The sequence below is a fragment of the Pyxicephalus adspersus genome, chromosome 11, assembly GCF_032062135.1.
Source record: "Pyxicephalus adspersus chromosome 11, UCB_Pads_2.0, whole genome shotgun sequence".
Lineage (NCBI taxonomy): Eukaryota > Metazoa > Chordata > Amphibia > Anura > Pyxicephalidae > Pyxicephalus > Pyxicephalus adspersus.
In genome coordinates this window covers 29,842,606-29,854,098 of record NC_092868.1, presented here as the reverse complement: position 1 = coordinate 29,854,098, position 11,493 = coordinate 29,842,606, and the positions used below count along the sequence as shown (strand labels likewise).

The window sequence follows — 11,493 nt, the reverse complement described above, 5'->3', positions numbered from 1 at the left end:
AAGTAAAAAAATATGCCCCTGTACCTCTGCATTCGGACCATAAGACGCACCCTGATTTCCCCCCCCACTTTAGGAGGAAAAAAAATGCGTCTTATGGTCCGAAAAATACGGTAGGTAGAAAAAAACAAATAACATATTCCTGTTCAAAATCAAACACGTTTACATAATTCGCTTTTACCGCATCATGGTAAACTGCTAAAATAAACAATCAATGTACTTTCATTCTATATTACCCTTGCTTAATTAACTCCTATTGATAATTTGCTTATAATTCTGCCATGGATTCCAAATCTGTTCAAAAACATCTATTCTGTTTCTAGGGATACAGGTGAGTCTATAATTTATCATTATCCAGCCAAGTTTCCCCTCCATTACAGATATTGTAATACTGGTGGATTTCCAAGCATTTGCAATGGCTTGTCGTGCTGCCAATACCATATATCTGACAAATTTTTTAATTGATTTGGGAACTCAATCTTCATCCCAGCTAAATAATGCATTTTCCAGTGTAGATGTTAGGTTAAGTTACAACCCAAATCAGATGATAGACCTCTAGCCAGACGTTTTGTACAACTTGGCATGTTCTTACAGTTTCTAAAGCATAAAGGCAATATATTGGCCTGCCATTTATTACATCTAGCCAGGACCAAATACCATCTCAAAAGTGTTTTATAATTTTGTTCTATCAGTGAAATGCTGAGTGAAATCTTCAATAAATCTTCAAAATACTCCCCCAGCCGCTCTTTCCACTCCTCTGATGACCTACAACTGACATCCCACTCATAACCTCATCACACGCACGGCTCCAAGACATTTCTAGAGCTGCCCCAACTCTCTGGAATGGTCTTCCTTGTCCTATTCGGCTTGCTTCTACTTTCTGCTCATTTCAAAGATCATTTAAAACCCATGACTAGGGTAGTGCAAATCTATTGCCCAGCTCTTACTTCCCCCCCCAATTTCCCTATTAATGACATATCATCTCCACATTCCCCACCCCCACTTGCCAACCTCCCCCCCTTTTACCACAAACCCCATAAAACACACATACAACTTTATTGGACGTAGAATTGGCAAGCAGCCATTTACTAAAATGTTAACACCTCCATTTAACATAATAAATTCTTCAAAAATCTCCCTCAAAATACACAATACCAACTATCTTTCTTTGGAATAACTCACCAAACCAAATTTTAACCCATACTTAACTAGGCTGCAGGTCTTGGAAGGTAAAGCCCACCTCTAGTTGCAAGAACTGCAACTCACCATTACCAACGCACTGGCCCCTAGCCGCCCAGCACCGCCTCAGGGGCCCACACCAAAACCAACTTAAAGGGACACCCCCACCATCCTGGATGCCCCCTCACCACAAAGTTACCCCAGGACTCTTACCTTTCACCAGACCTCAACCACCACAGCGCACAAAAATGACCCCTCACCCTTGAGGACCCCTCCACACTCGAAGAGCCCACTGCACACTGTCCTGAAGACCTCAAAACCACATATCTGTACCTGTGGCATTTAGGTGTACTCCACCCTGATGCAAATAGCAAAAGGTTTCCTCCCCAAGCTCCCTATGCCGCACAACAACTTCCCCATTTCTTGCCACAAACCTGCCAATTTCTTGATTGACCTTAATCCTGGCCTTATTAATCTTCTTTACAGATCTCACCTTCCTGCAACTTGTTCTCCCCACTATGTCCGACCACACAGTTATCTTACCAGGAAACTCCACTTGTAGCTCTGTTCCCCAGATCATTACCTTAGGCGTGTATTACCAACAGACCAGGAGGCCTATCCAGCGCCGCAACTTTCCACAGCACTTCAGAAATCCCAATCCACCGCACTGTAGCTTCCGACCTGGGCACTCCCAACTGGCGGCCATCCACCCGGACCTTAGCCCTCCGGGCCCCCCACCAAACATATGAATGTCCAAAGATCCACACCAAGCCAGGTTCACCACCTAAAAATACTAAATAATCAATGCCAGCCCTCAAAACACAAACTCAATAACAGCCCCCCCTTTTCACTAATGCTTCAGATCAAATGAGGCCTAACATACAATTGAAAACATTTGGATTCCCAAAGCCTAATTTTTCTGATCACCTCGTCCCCCACTCCCCACCTGGCTGCTTCTAGAGCCTCCCCAATCTTTAGCAAATTTGTCCTTCACCACCTCCAGAAATCTCAGCGCTGACGTCAAATTCCGGGCCTCCTTTGGCAATCCTGCCACAGCGCTAGGAATCCAGAAGCCCACTGTAAACCCCTTCCTGATCACCCTAGCCATCTCCTTGTTCGGGTATCTATCTAAAAAGGGGAGCATCCTTGTGACCCTTACCACCGTTGCCTCATTTTTCACCACAATCCCCACCTCTCCCGGGACCTTGTTTAAAGCATCTCGCCAATCCGTGACTGCCCCCACATCTGGAGCATTAGTGGTGAAAGCGACATCCTCCCCCAAACTTACTTCCCCCCTTGTTATACAGCCAACACACCCAATTTTCTTACTTCCGACCGAAACTGACTACCCCCTTGCCTACCCAATGGAATCAATCTCAAACATAATCCTATGTCTTTGTGATCCCATCTTAATGACAGCCGCACCGCCTTCCTCTAGCGGAACTGCTCGTCGTACCTCAACCATGACAATCCCCCATACTGTCTGTAAGCTTCCCTGCCCGTGTCCATGTAGCAAAAGAGCACCGCACACTGATCAGGCTGCTTTTCACTAATCACATAAGCCAACATGATAAAAGCCTGCATCTAATTAAGGAACGTGCGTGGAATTACCCTGTGCCTCCTTTGCTCACTTTCCTCCTTCTGCCCGTACCCCCTGCCCCCTTCTCTGAATGGAACAGCCTAATCGGCAACAGCGAAAATATATCCACATATTTGCCCTTCAAAATCTTTTCTCTCATCCCTGTCTCCCCCCACCACTGCCCGCTCACCACCTGACAGTGCCACATCTGCACCCCCTCCCTCGCTCCCCACCCCCCGAGCAGCCGCACCACTGCCGCCCCCTTGCCCTAGCTCGCATGCCCCACAACACAACTCCCCCCACAACCTGACCCACTCCCCTCCAAACTCCGCGACCCCCAGCACTGACGATTTACTTGCTCCCGGCCCCTCACTCCCCCCTGGACCACCTCCTTTAACCCAGCCAGCACATCTTGCACTCCCCCACACCAGGGACCCCTGCTCGTCAAATCCCCATCCACCCCCCTCTCTTTTTCCTTTCCTTGACCCATCAATGCAGTATCCCACCCCCTCAAATGACCCTCTTCTGTCCTACCCTGCAGGCCCGCTGCCAGGGGTCCTGCCGCTCTCGACCTAGGGCCCTGCGCCGCCTCCAGCACCTGGCCAGCGTCCTCTTCTTCCCCGATGATGATATTTCCCCTTTGGAGCAGGGAACTTCCTGGATAGAAGCTGGGCCTGCGTCACTTCCGGCTGTCCTCCGACCACACGGCCTGGCCTCGGCCACTATCTTGTCCCTCCGCACCGCATCCAAGGATCCCAACCCTCCAGGTCTGCCGCCACGGATCTCCAGCTCCCAGACCGAAGGTAAGGGGACTTCCCAGGCCGCATCCACAGATGGACCGGCCACTGCACCCCTCCACCGGGGCCCTGCAGTATGCATAATCCTGGCTTTAGGATAGGCCCTCCGAAGACGATCTGGCAACTATAGAGCATTCATCCCTGGCCTAGGACCAGACTGGGCAGATCTTCGCCAGGGTTACCGGCCAGGAGGGTCCCGTGAGTGGATCCCAGATTGGCGCTGAGTTCTGGAAAAGGAGGCCTAGCCCTACGAGCCATACCCCTTCTAATCTACCTACTGGGGAACCACCAACTGCCCCCCCACTGCCTCTACAACCCTAGCCTGCAGCCAGGCCTCACCTTGTGAGGCCGCAGCCCCAAGCTGACTCATTAATCTGCCAAGGACTCCATTTACCCTACCTGCTTCCTTCTCAAATTTTTCTCTTGCAAAAACTGTGCTGTACTTCAGTTACAGCCTTTCTATATCTGTGTCTATTCTCCTCCCCCCTTATCTTCGTAACCAACCCCTCTCTAACCCCTCCCCAAGCATCATTCAATTCCTTAATTCCTCCTCTACACCCCCCCCCCCCCCCCTTATCGTCTCTGGGCAGCCCTTACACCCTGTCATGAAGACCTCGCTCCTATTCCTAGGTATGGGCCTTTCTTTTTTTCAAACTTTCCTTCAAACCTCTGTCTTTTGAAACAGTGACTACTTCCCACCACTACATATCTCCCCCCTATTGTGTTTTAATTCCCCCACCTATTAGATTGTAAGCTCTTCGGGACAGGGTCCTCTCCTCCTGTGTCACTGTCAGTATTTGTCTGTCATTTACAACCCCTTTATTTTACAGCACTGCGTAATATGTTGGCACTATATAAATCCTGTTTAATATTAAATAATAATAATAAAAATAATAATATTAATATCCTTTGTTTCTTTGCACTATTCCTCCCAGTTCCAAGATATTTTCAGTATTTTATATACAAAAGCTTAGAACCTGGTAAGAAAAGTGTTATATGTAGTTTGGATATCTGTCCCTCAGCAGTTTCTTTAGATTTATATGTGTTTTTAAGCATTTTGACATTTTCCAAACACTGCATGATGCGTTTCCTTTACAGCTTATCAATAAAACGCTCTGGTGTACATTCTCATGTAAACATGGTGTTTAAATGCTCAGTTTAAATGGGAAAAACAGGTGGGAAAAACAGTGGGAAAACAGACAATGTAGACTTGAAGACTTGATGCTCTGGACAATGACCATGAATTTATGTAAATAAAAGGCAGTTTAGCTTAGTGCAGCAAAGGGTGAAGGGGGAGGGTAGTGTCTATAAGTTATTATTAAATTTTATGGGTAATAAAAATAGAAAGAACATACTCCCCACTCATTTTCTGCAATAGAAGTCCATGTAGGTAGCTTTGCTAAGGGGTCTGGCTATTACTCAGCTCTACCAGACCAGACTGCAACAGAAAATAAGGGAAAACAACATTTTCAATGAAAACATTTTAATAAGCAATTTCAATTCCAAACAATGATTGATAAGAATACACCTATGCTTTACTTAACCATAACATATCTACATACAGTAGTCCCCCTCTATATTGCAGTTCATAGATTGCGGTCCTGGTATATTGCAGATTCTGAGAACCCGTGGCGGTGTTTTGGAGTGTAAATGTGGGGATGCGGAGAGAAGGAACAAGTTCGGCCAATCGGAATGCCCCATTCATTTGGATTTATTGAGTGGGGCATTCAGAATAACTGCACGAGTGGAAAATAGCCAATCACAAGAGAATTTTCCAGCATCCCAGTTCCTTGTGTATCGCTGTAGTACCGAATGTTTTTGGTTTATGCCCTTTTATGTTGCTCAAAAGCTCTGCAACTTCTAAGGCTTCTGGCAAGGAACCTAAGCGCCAGAAGAAGTATCTGACGATTTATGAGAAGGTTAAGTTGCAAGACATGCTTTAAGAAGAAAAAAGTTATGCTGCCATTGCCTCCCATAACGAACTGAACGAGTCTACCATACGCTACATTAAGAAGGATGAAGCCAACATCAGGAGTACCGCAACAGTCAGTTACATTCAAAATGCAAAAAGGGCGGTGACTGCATGCACCAAGTATATTGTGAGGATGGAATCAGCACTGGATTACTGATTGCAGGAAGAAGAACATTCCCTTGGACACCAGCATCATCAGGGTGAAGATCAGGCAACTTTATGAACAATTTTCTGGAGATGCATGTGCCCAAATGAAGGCAACCCCCATCCCCCAGGATCTTCAAGAGCACTAGAAGAGCCCATTGCATTTAAACCCAGTAAGAGCTGGCTTGACAGATTTCAAAAGAGATTCCAGTACCGCTGCATGGGGAAGCAGCATCAGCATATGTAGAAGCAGTCAAAAAGCACCCTGAGGCATTCAAGGCAATCATAGAGGAGAAAGGGTATCAGCCAGAACAAGTCTTCAACATGGATGAGACTGGATTGTTCTCATATGATAAAGGATGAAGCCCGAGCCCCCTGATTCAAAGCTCAGAATGATCGAGTGACCTTGATAAAGTGTGGCAATGCTGCTGGGTTCCTGATTAAGCCAGCATTAATTCCAGGGCCCTGAAAAGAAAAAAGAAAAACCTGCTTCCAATCCATTGGATGCACAACTGTAAAACCTGGATCACGAAAGCCCTTGTATCCAATGGTTCCACCAATGTTTCATCCCTCAAGCCAAAATGTATCTCAGCAAAAAAGGTCTGCGTTTCAAAGTTTTCCTCACTGGCAGCCACCCACTAGATTTATCCTATGAGGGAGTACAAATTAAGTTACTGCCAGCAAACACAACATCCCTCATTCAACCTTTGGATCAAGGCATCTTACCTGCCTTTAAAACTCTATGCAGCACCTCATTGAGGCCATGGATTCCCACAATAATTTTGCTGTTAAGGAATTTTGGCCTAAATTCACCATCGAAACGTGTCCTCATGTGATACAAAAGGTTCTAGAGGAATTTAAACCTAAAACTTTAAGTGCATGTTGGAAGAAACTGTGGCCAGAATGCATCCATTTACAAAGGCTTCTCTCCGGAGGAAATTCAACATTCAGCAGTTGATAAGGCGGTCAAGCTAGCAAAAATTTTGGGAGGAGAATTGTTTATTGACAGGACAACGTGAATGAGCTTATTGATGCCCACTCTGACCCTTTGACAGACAGGGATTTGGCTGAACTTACAAAATCTGCAAGTGAGGAAGAAGAGGAACAAGGTGATCCATCATAGGAGGATGACGATGAAGGCCCCTCGTTAGAAAGACTTGCAGCAATGCCAAAAGCTGAAAAAGAACTGCATGGGAAGGCTGAAGCATGGGATCCCTCAATGGTTCGGTCATACAAAACCCTCCTCACCACTATGAAGAAGCAACGGCAGCAATTGCCCATCACAATGTTTTTTCAACCTGCAAAAAAGACTTCAAACGCAACCCCACAAGAAGACACGCAACACTCTGGAGCACCCGATGAAGAGGTGCCCTCTGAAGAGCTGGAAATCCTCATCGTCTTCACTCAAGTCACATATCTTGCCAGGTAATTACTGACTTTATTATAGTACAGTAATGTATTTACAAGTAATGTAACACATACAATATTAAACAAAAATCATTTGGGGGTGGCATCCGTTTATCACGGATTTTAGTTTATCGCGGTTGGTTTTGGACCGTAACCCCAGTGATAAACGGGGAACTACTGTGAAACTTAAAACAGATCTTCACTCAAAAAGAACAAGATAAAAGTTAATATTCTATGAAAAGATAAAGAATAAAAATTTCAGCATTTCCTGCAATATTCACCTTTATTCCAGAAACTTCCTCCAGGGTTCTTTTCTACTATTAGATTTATTTAGCCTAAATGGACCCTATTCTATAACTTACCTCCTATGAGCTCAGGCCATTCTTGACCCACCCCAGCCTGTGACTGGACATTGAAAGCAAAAGGAGAACAGCGATAATTTATCTCTGTCAGTCTGTTCTCTCCTCCTAGCAGTGGGCTTCCTGTCTGTAAATACATTTATTGGCTCCTTTTGCTTTTACTTGTCATGCTCAAGCTCTCCCATGCAGGGACTACAAAAAAGCCTAATAAAAGGGCAATTTCAGGTACATACCTTGCTTGCATTTAATATGTATATATTAAATGTTGCATTTATAATTACAGACCTGCATTCATTTATGTTTTTATATATTTGCCCAGAGTTCTAGTAACTAATAAATATGTAAAAAGGATTGTTATGATAGAAACTGCATCATCACACCAGTAATAATGCTGAAATTATGCAGCACAATCTTAGCACAAGAATGCAATGCAATAAATCTTCTGTGTCCAAAACTCCAGGGGCCTAAATTACTGTGTCAAAAACAACTAATCCAGTTTCCCACTGTTGCACAAAGACTAGTTTGTTTCTTATTTGTTCACAACAGCTACTTAGAAGGTAAACTCATTTCCTGCAGATATGATACAACATTAGAATTTCATGGTGCTAGAAATGGCTATTAACTTGGTACACCCAGTGATAATAACATTAGCAATACTGTAACTGAGCCTCCGTGGGAGATAAATAGTTTCTAGAAGCCTACAACCCCTTAGAGTATTTCTGGAAAGAACTTCTCAAGTTTAAAGATTTTTAGAACAGTTTAGATCACATACTGGTAGATTTTTACATTTGGTATTTGTATGAAAGAATATTTCCCAAATTTCAAATTTAAAAATGATTTCTTACATCTAACTGCACTTTGTTATTATGTGATTCATATGTAATTCACACTACAAAACGTATACATATACCTTTTTTTCCTTTTAGTTTTTTTCCTTTTTCCATAATACAGACAGAAAGTCAGATTTTTTTAAGCCTTCATAACAGTTTATTCAGAAAAAGAAAGCTACAGTCAAACATTTGTCTTTGCACTACATTGTAACTTTCTTTTTTGTACAGGTAGTCCCCGGGTTACATACAAGATAGGGACTGTAGGTTTGTTCTTAAATTGAATTTGTATGTAAGTCAAAACAGGTACATTATTTTAATAAATGCAGTTGGGACAGATGTTTGTCTCAACATGTTATTAGGCAGTGTGATGTCAGTTACTGTATAAAATCCTCACTATAACTTAATCACAAAGCAAAAAAAAAAAAAATAAACAGCCTAGACATTCATTAACTTCTGGAGCAAGCTGTGGTAATATATGCAAAAGAAGACAAGAGGTTGCAGAACAGCTCAGCTCTTAAGATCACCCGCATTCCTAGTCCAGCTGTTTCCTTGCAGCCAGGTGTTTGTCTGTGTGTCTACACAATGCTGCTGGGTGTTGATTGCACTACAATGCCACACAACACGTGCAGGGCTGGGGCTTTTTCTTGAGACAAGCTGCTGACTAGGGATTAGCGAGCGAGAATATTAAGTTCGATCTCACGGCAAATCAGACCTTTCCCGCTTACCGAATATGTAGGTGAGGTCAAGCTCTCGCCGAACAGGAGGATTTTCAATGTGTATAGGAAATTAACCTCGGAAATCGCACTCTCTTCTGAAAGAGTGCAGCCACAGCTGCAATCATTGAGAAGATGCCCAGCACAGGAGAACCTCCTGACATTGTAATATAAGTATCTCTTACAAATGATACATTTTTATCTGTAACAGAAAGAGATACTTATATTACACTGTCAGGAGGTTCTCCTTTGCCTCATTCATTGAGAAGAGTGTGTGATCCCCGGGGCACTAGAGGTTAATTACCCTCTAATGCCCGGGGAACACGTGAACAGGAGGATTTCCAGGGCTTAATGCAGCTTTGGGAATCCTCCTGTTTTAATTTCCTCTTCTGATAGTTTCGCGAAAACGGTTCACCCGAATTTCGCAGAACCATTGGAAGTTCAAGGAAATTTTTGCGAGAATCCCAGAGGCATACTCGCTCATCCCTACTGCTGACATCACTGGAAGACTTCTCAGATTCCACTTCATAAAATCAGGTACTAACTACCCAGGCAAGAGCAAACTTGTTTCTGCAAAACAAAAAAAAAAAAACTTTTGGAGCCTAGACATTCATCAACTTCTGGAGCAAGCTGTGCTTTGATATGCAAAAAGAAACCTCAGAGTTTGTCTTTGTCATTAAAGAGTTACAACCAAAAGACTTCTTCAAGTCATGCAAACAGTCCCCCTCCGCCCCATCAAGCCTCTGTCATGCACACAAGCAAGCAGGGAAGCCCAGTCGGTATGTCAGATGTTGTTAACTCAGGGACTACCTAGGACTACCTGTGTGTATATATATATATAAATATATATATATATATATATATATATATAAAATTGACAAATATATAATGGTATGTTGTACTGTAGGATAAAAGTGTGGCAGAAATCATGATACATCTGGAAAAAGACGCAGTTATTTAGCAAGCATGTCTTCTGTGTCTTGATTGTGTCTGAATAGCAAGCATAGAAAACACAATTGAACATTACATATACCAGAGACTTTTGCAGCACAGAAAGCTGTGAATCTAAGGTTGAGCCCTCTGTCTTATAGTGTAGTAGCACTTGAGGTCTGTTGACAAGCTTCAACTCAATATTAGCTGAAACATGTACATTCAATGACACTCTAGCACTCACCTGCTCTTATGATGTCCATACTAACAGAAACAGCAAGATGTGACTATTTTGCTGCTCCCTTTCTAGTGAGAATATTTCACAGCAATCTGGCCAGTGAGAATACAGCACTGCAGCAGACAATAACAGGTTGACTTCAATAGAATCATGTATGTGACATGGCTCTGAATAAATATATATATATGTATTTATTTTATTTTATATTTATTTATTATATCCCATCACTGGAAATTACTAGTGATTTGATGACAAAAGCCAGATCATACATATCATATTATAAATCGGGAAAGATGTAATTTAGAAAAGAAGATAGAAAGGAATAAAACCAGGAACACAGAAAAGAAACCATAAATATAAAAAAAATGTAGATTTATTCATGGCTCCCCAGTGTTTAAATGGGCCACTAAACACTTAGAATCTAGCATAATATAAGATTTAATTCATGTTTGCACATTGTTTCTAGAACTGTATTACATTTATTTACATTTACAAACATTTTTACATTTGGTCTGTATGTAACTCACACGTATCACATATGTTAGCTTTATGTTATATTTCATTTTTTTCTTAAATGCCATTGATGTTAATTTTCAGTCACTTTCTGTAATTAGAAATGAAGCAGCATGTGATGGTTAAAATATCATTTAAAAATTAATAGGAGTGTCTGCGAGCAGTGCTAGATCACAAATCATTTAAGAATAAGATTACAAAGTCGCATAAATACTGATTTACATTGCACTTTCTTATACTTAAAATTTAACTTCATATTTCATGCAGTTACACCCATGCCATTTCCTATGTAAAATATATAAAGCAAGTACAGCTGGTGTGGTTACCTAAATGTCTGGTGATATTACACCGTATAGAGTGTTTTAATAATGCTAATCATGATGCTAATAAAGTGTAGGTAAATCCCCCCATTTCTACCACACACTTCATCCATAGTAAGCCCCTCGCTCATTCTGGGGAGGCAAGTTGAGTTGTACCAGCACTTGGTCGCCCCCAGGACTTGAGTGTGCAAAAGGATGGCATCCAAGGTGGGGCTGGCGGGGGAACGGGAGTGAAAATGGAACTCTGGGCAAGGCAAGAGAGTTCGGGGCACATAAAAGAGCAAGCAAAAGATCAGCTGCAGGCCAGGCACAAGACGGTCAAAAGAAAAGCCCAGAATTAGACAAGGCTGACCATCAGTCATACGCAGCATTTAAGGAACCAGAAGCGAGAAAGGGGTCAGGAGATGTATTCTGGGCCAGACACAAGCGATGGTCATACTGATGCAGTATGCAATAGGCAAGGGATGATGGAGTAGTTACGTCAAAGCCAAATCATGTTAGGTAGGAGACTTTAC

General features: G+C 42.8%; 1 protein-coding gene across 1 annotated transcript in view; it reads left to right on the top strand.

Annotated features, from left to right (window-relative positions):
- Nucleotides 1-11,493, top strand: part of GRIK4 (glutamate ionotropic receptor kainate type subunit 4) — a 147,755-nt gene that overhangs the window by 53,724 nt on the left and 82,538 nt on the right. The window lies entirely within an intron of this gene.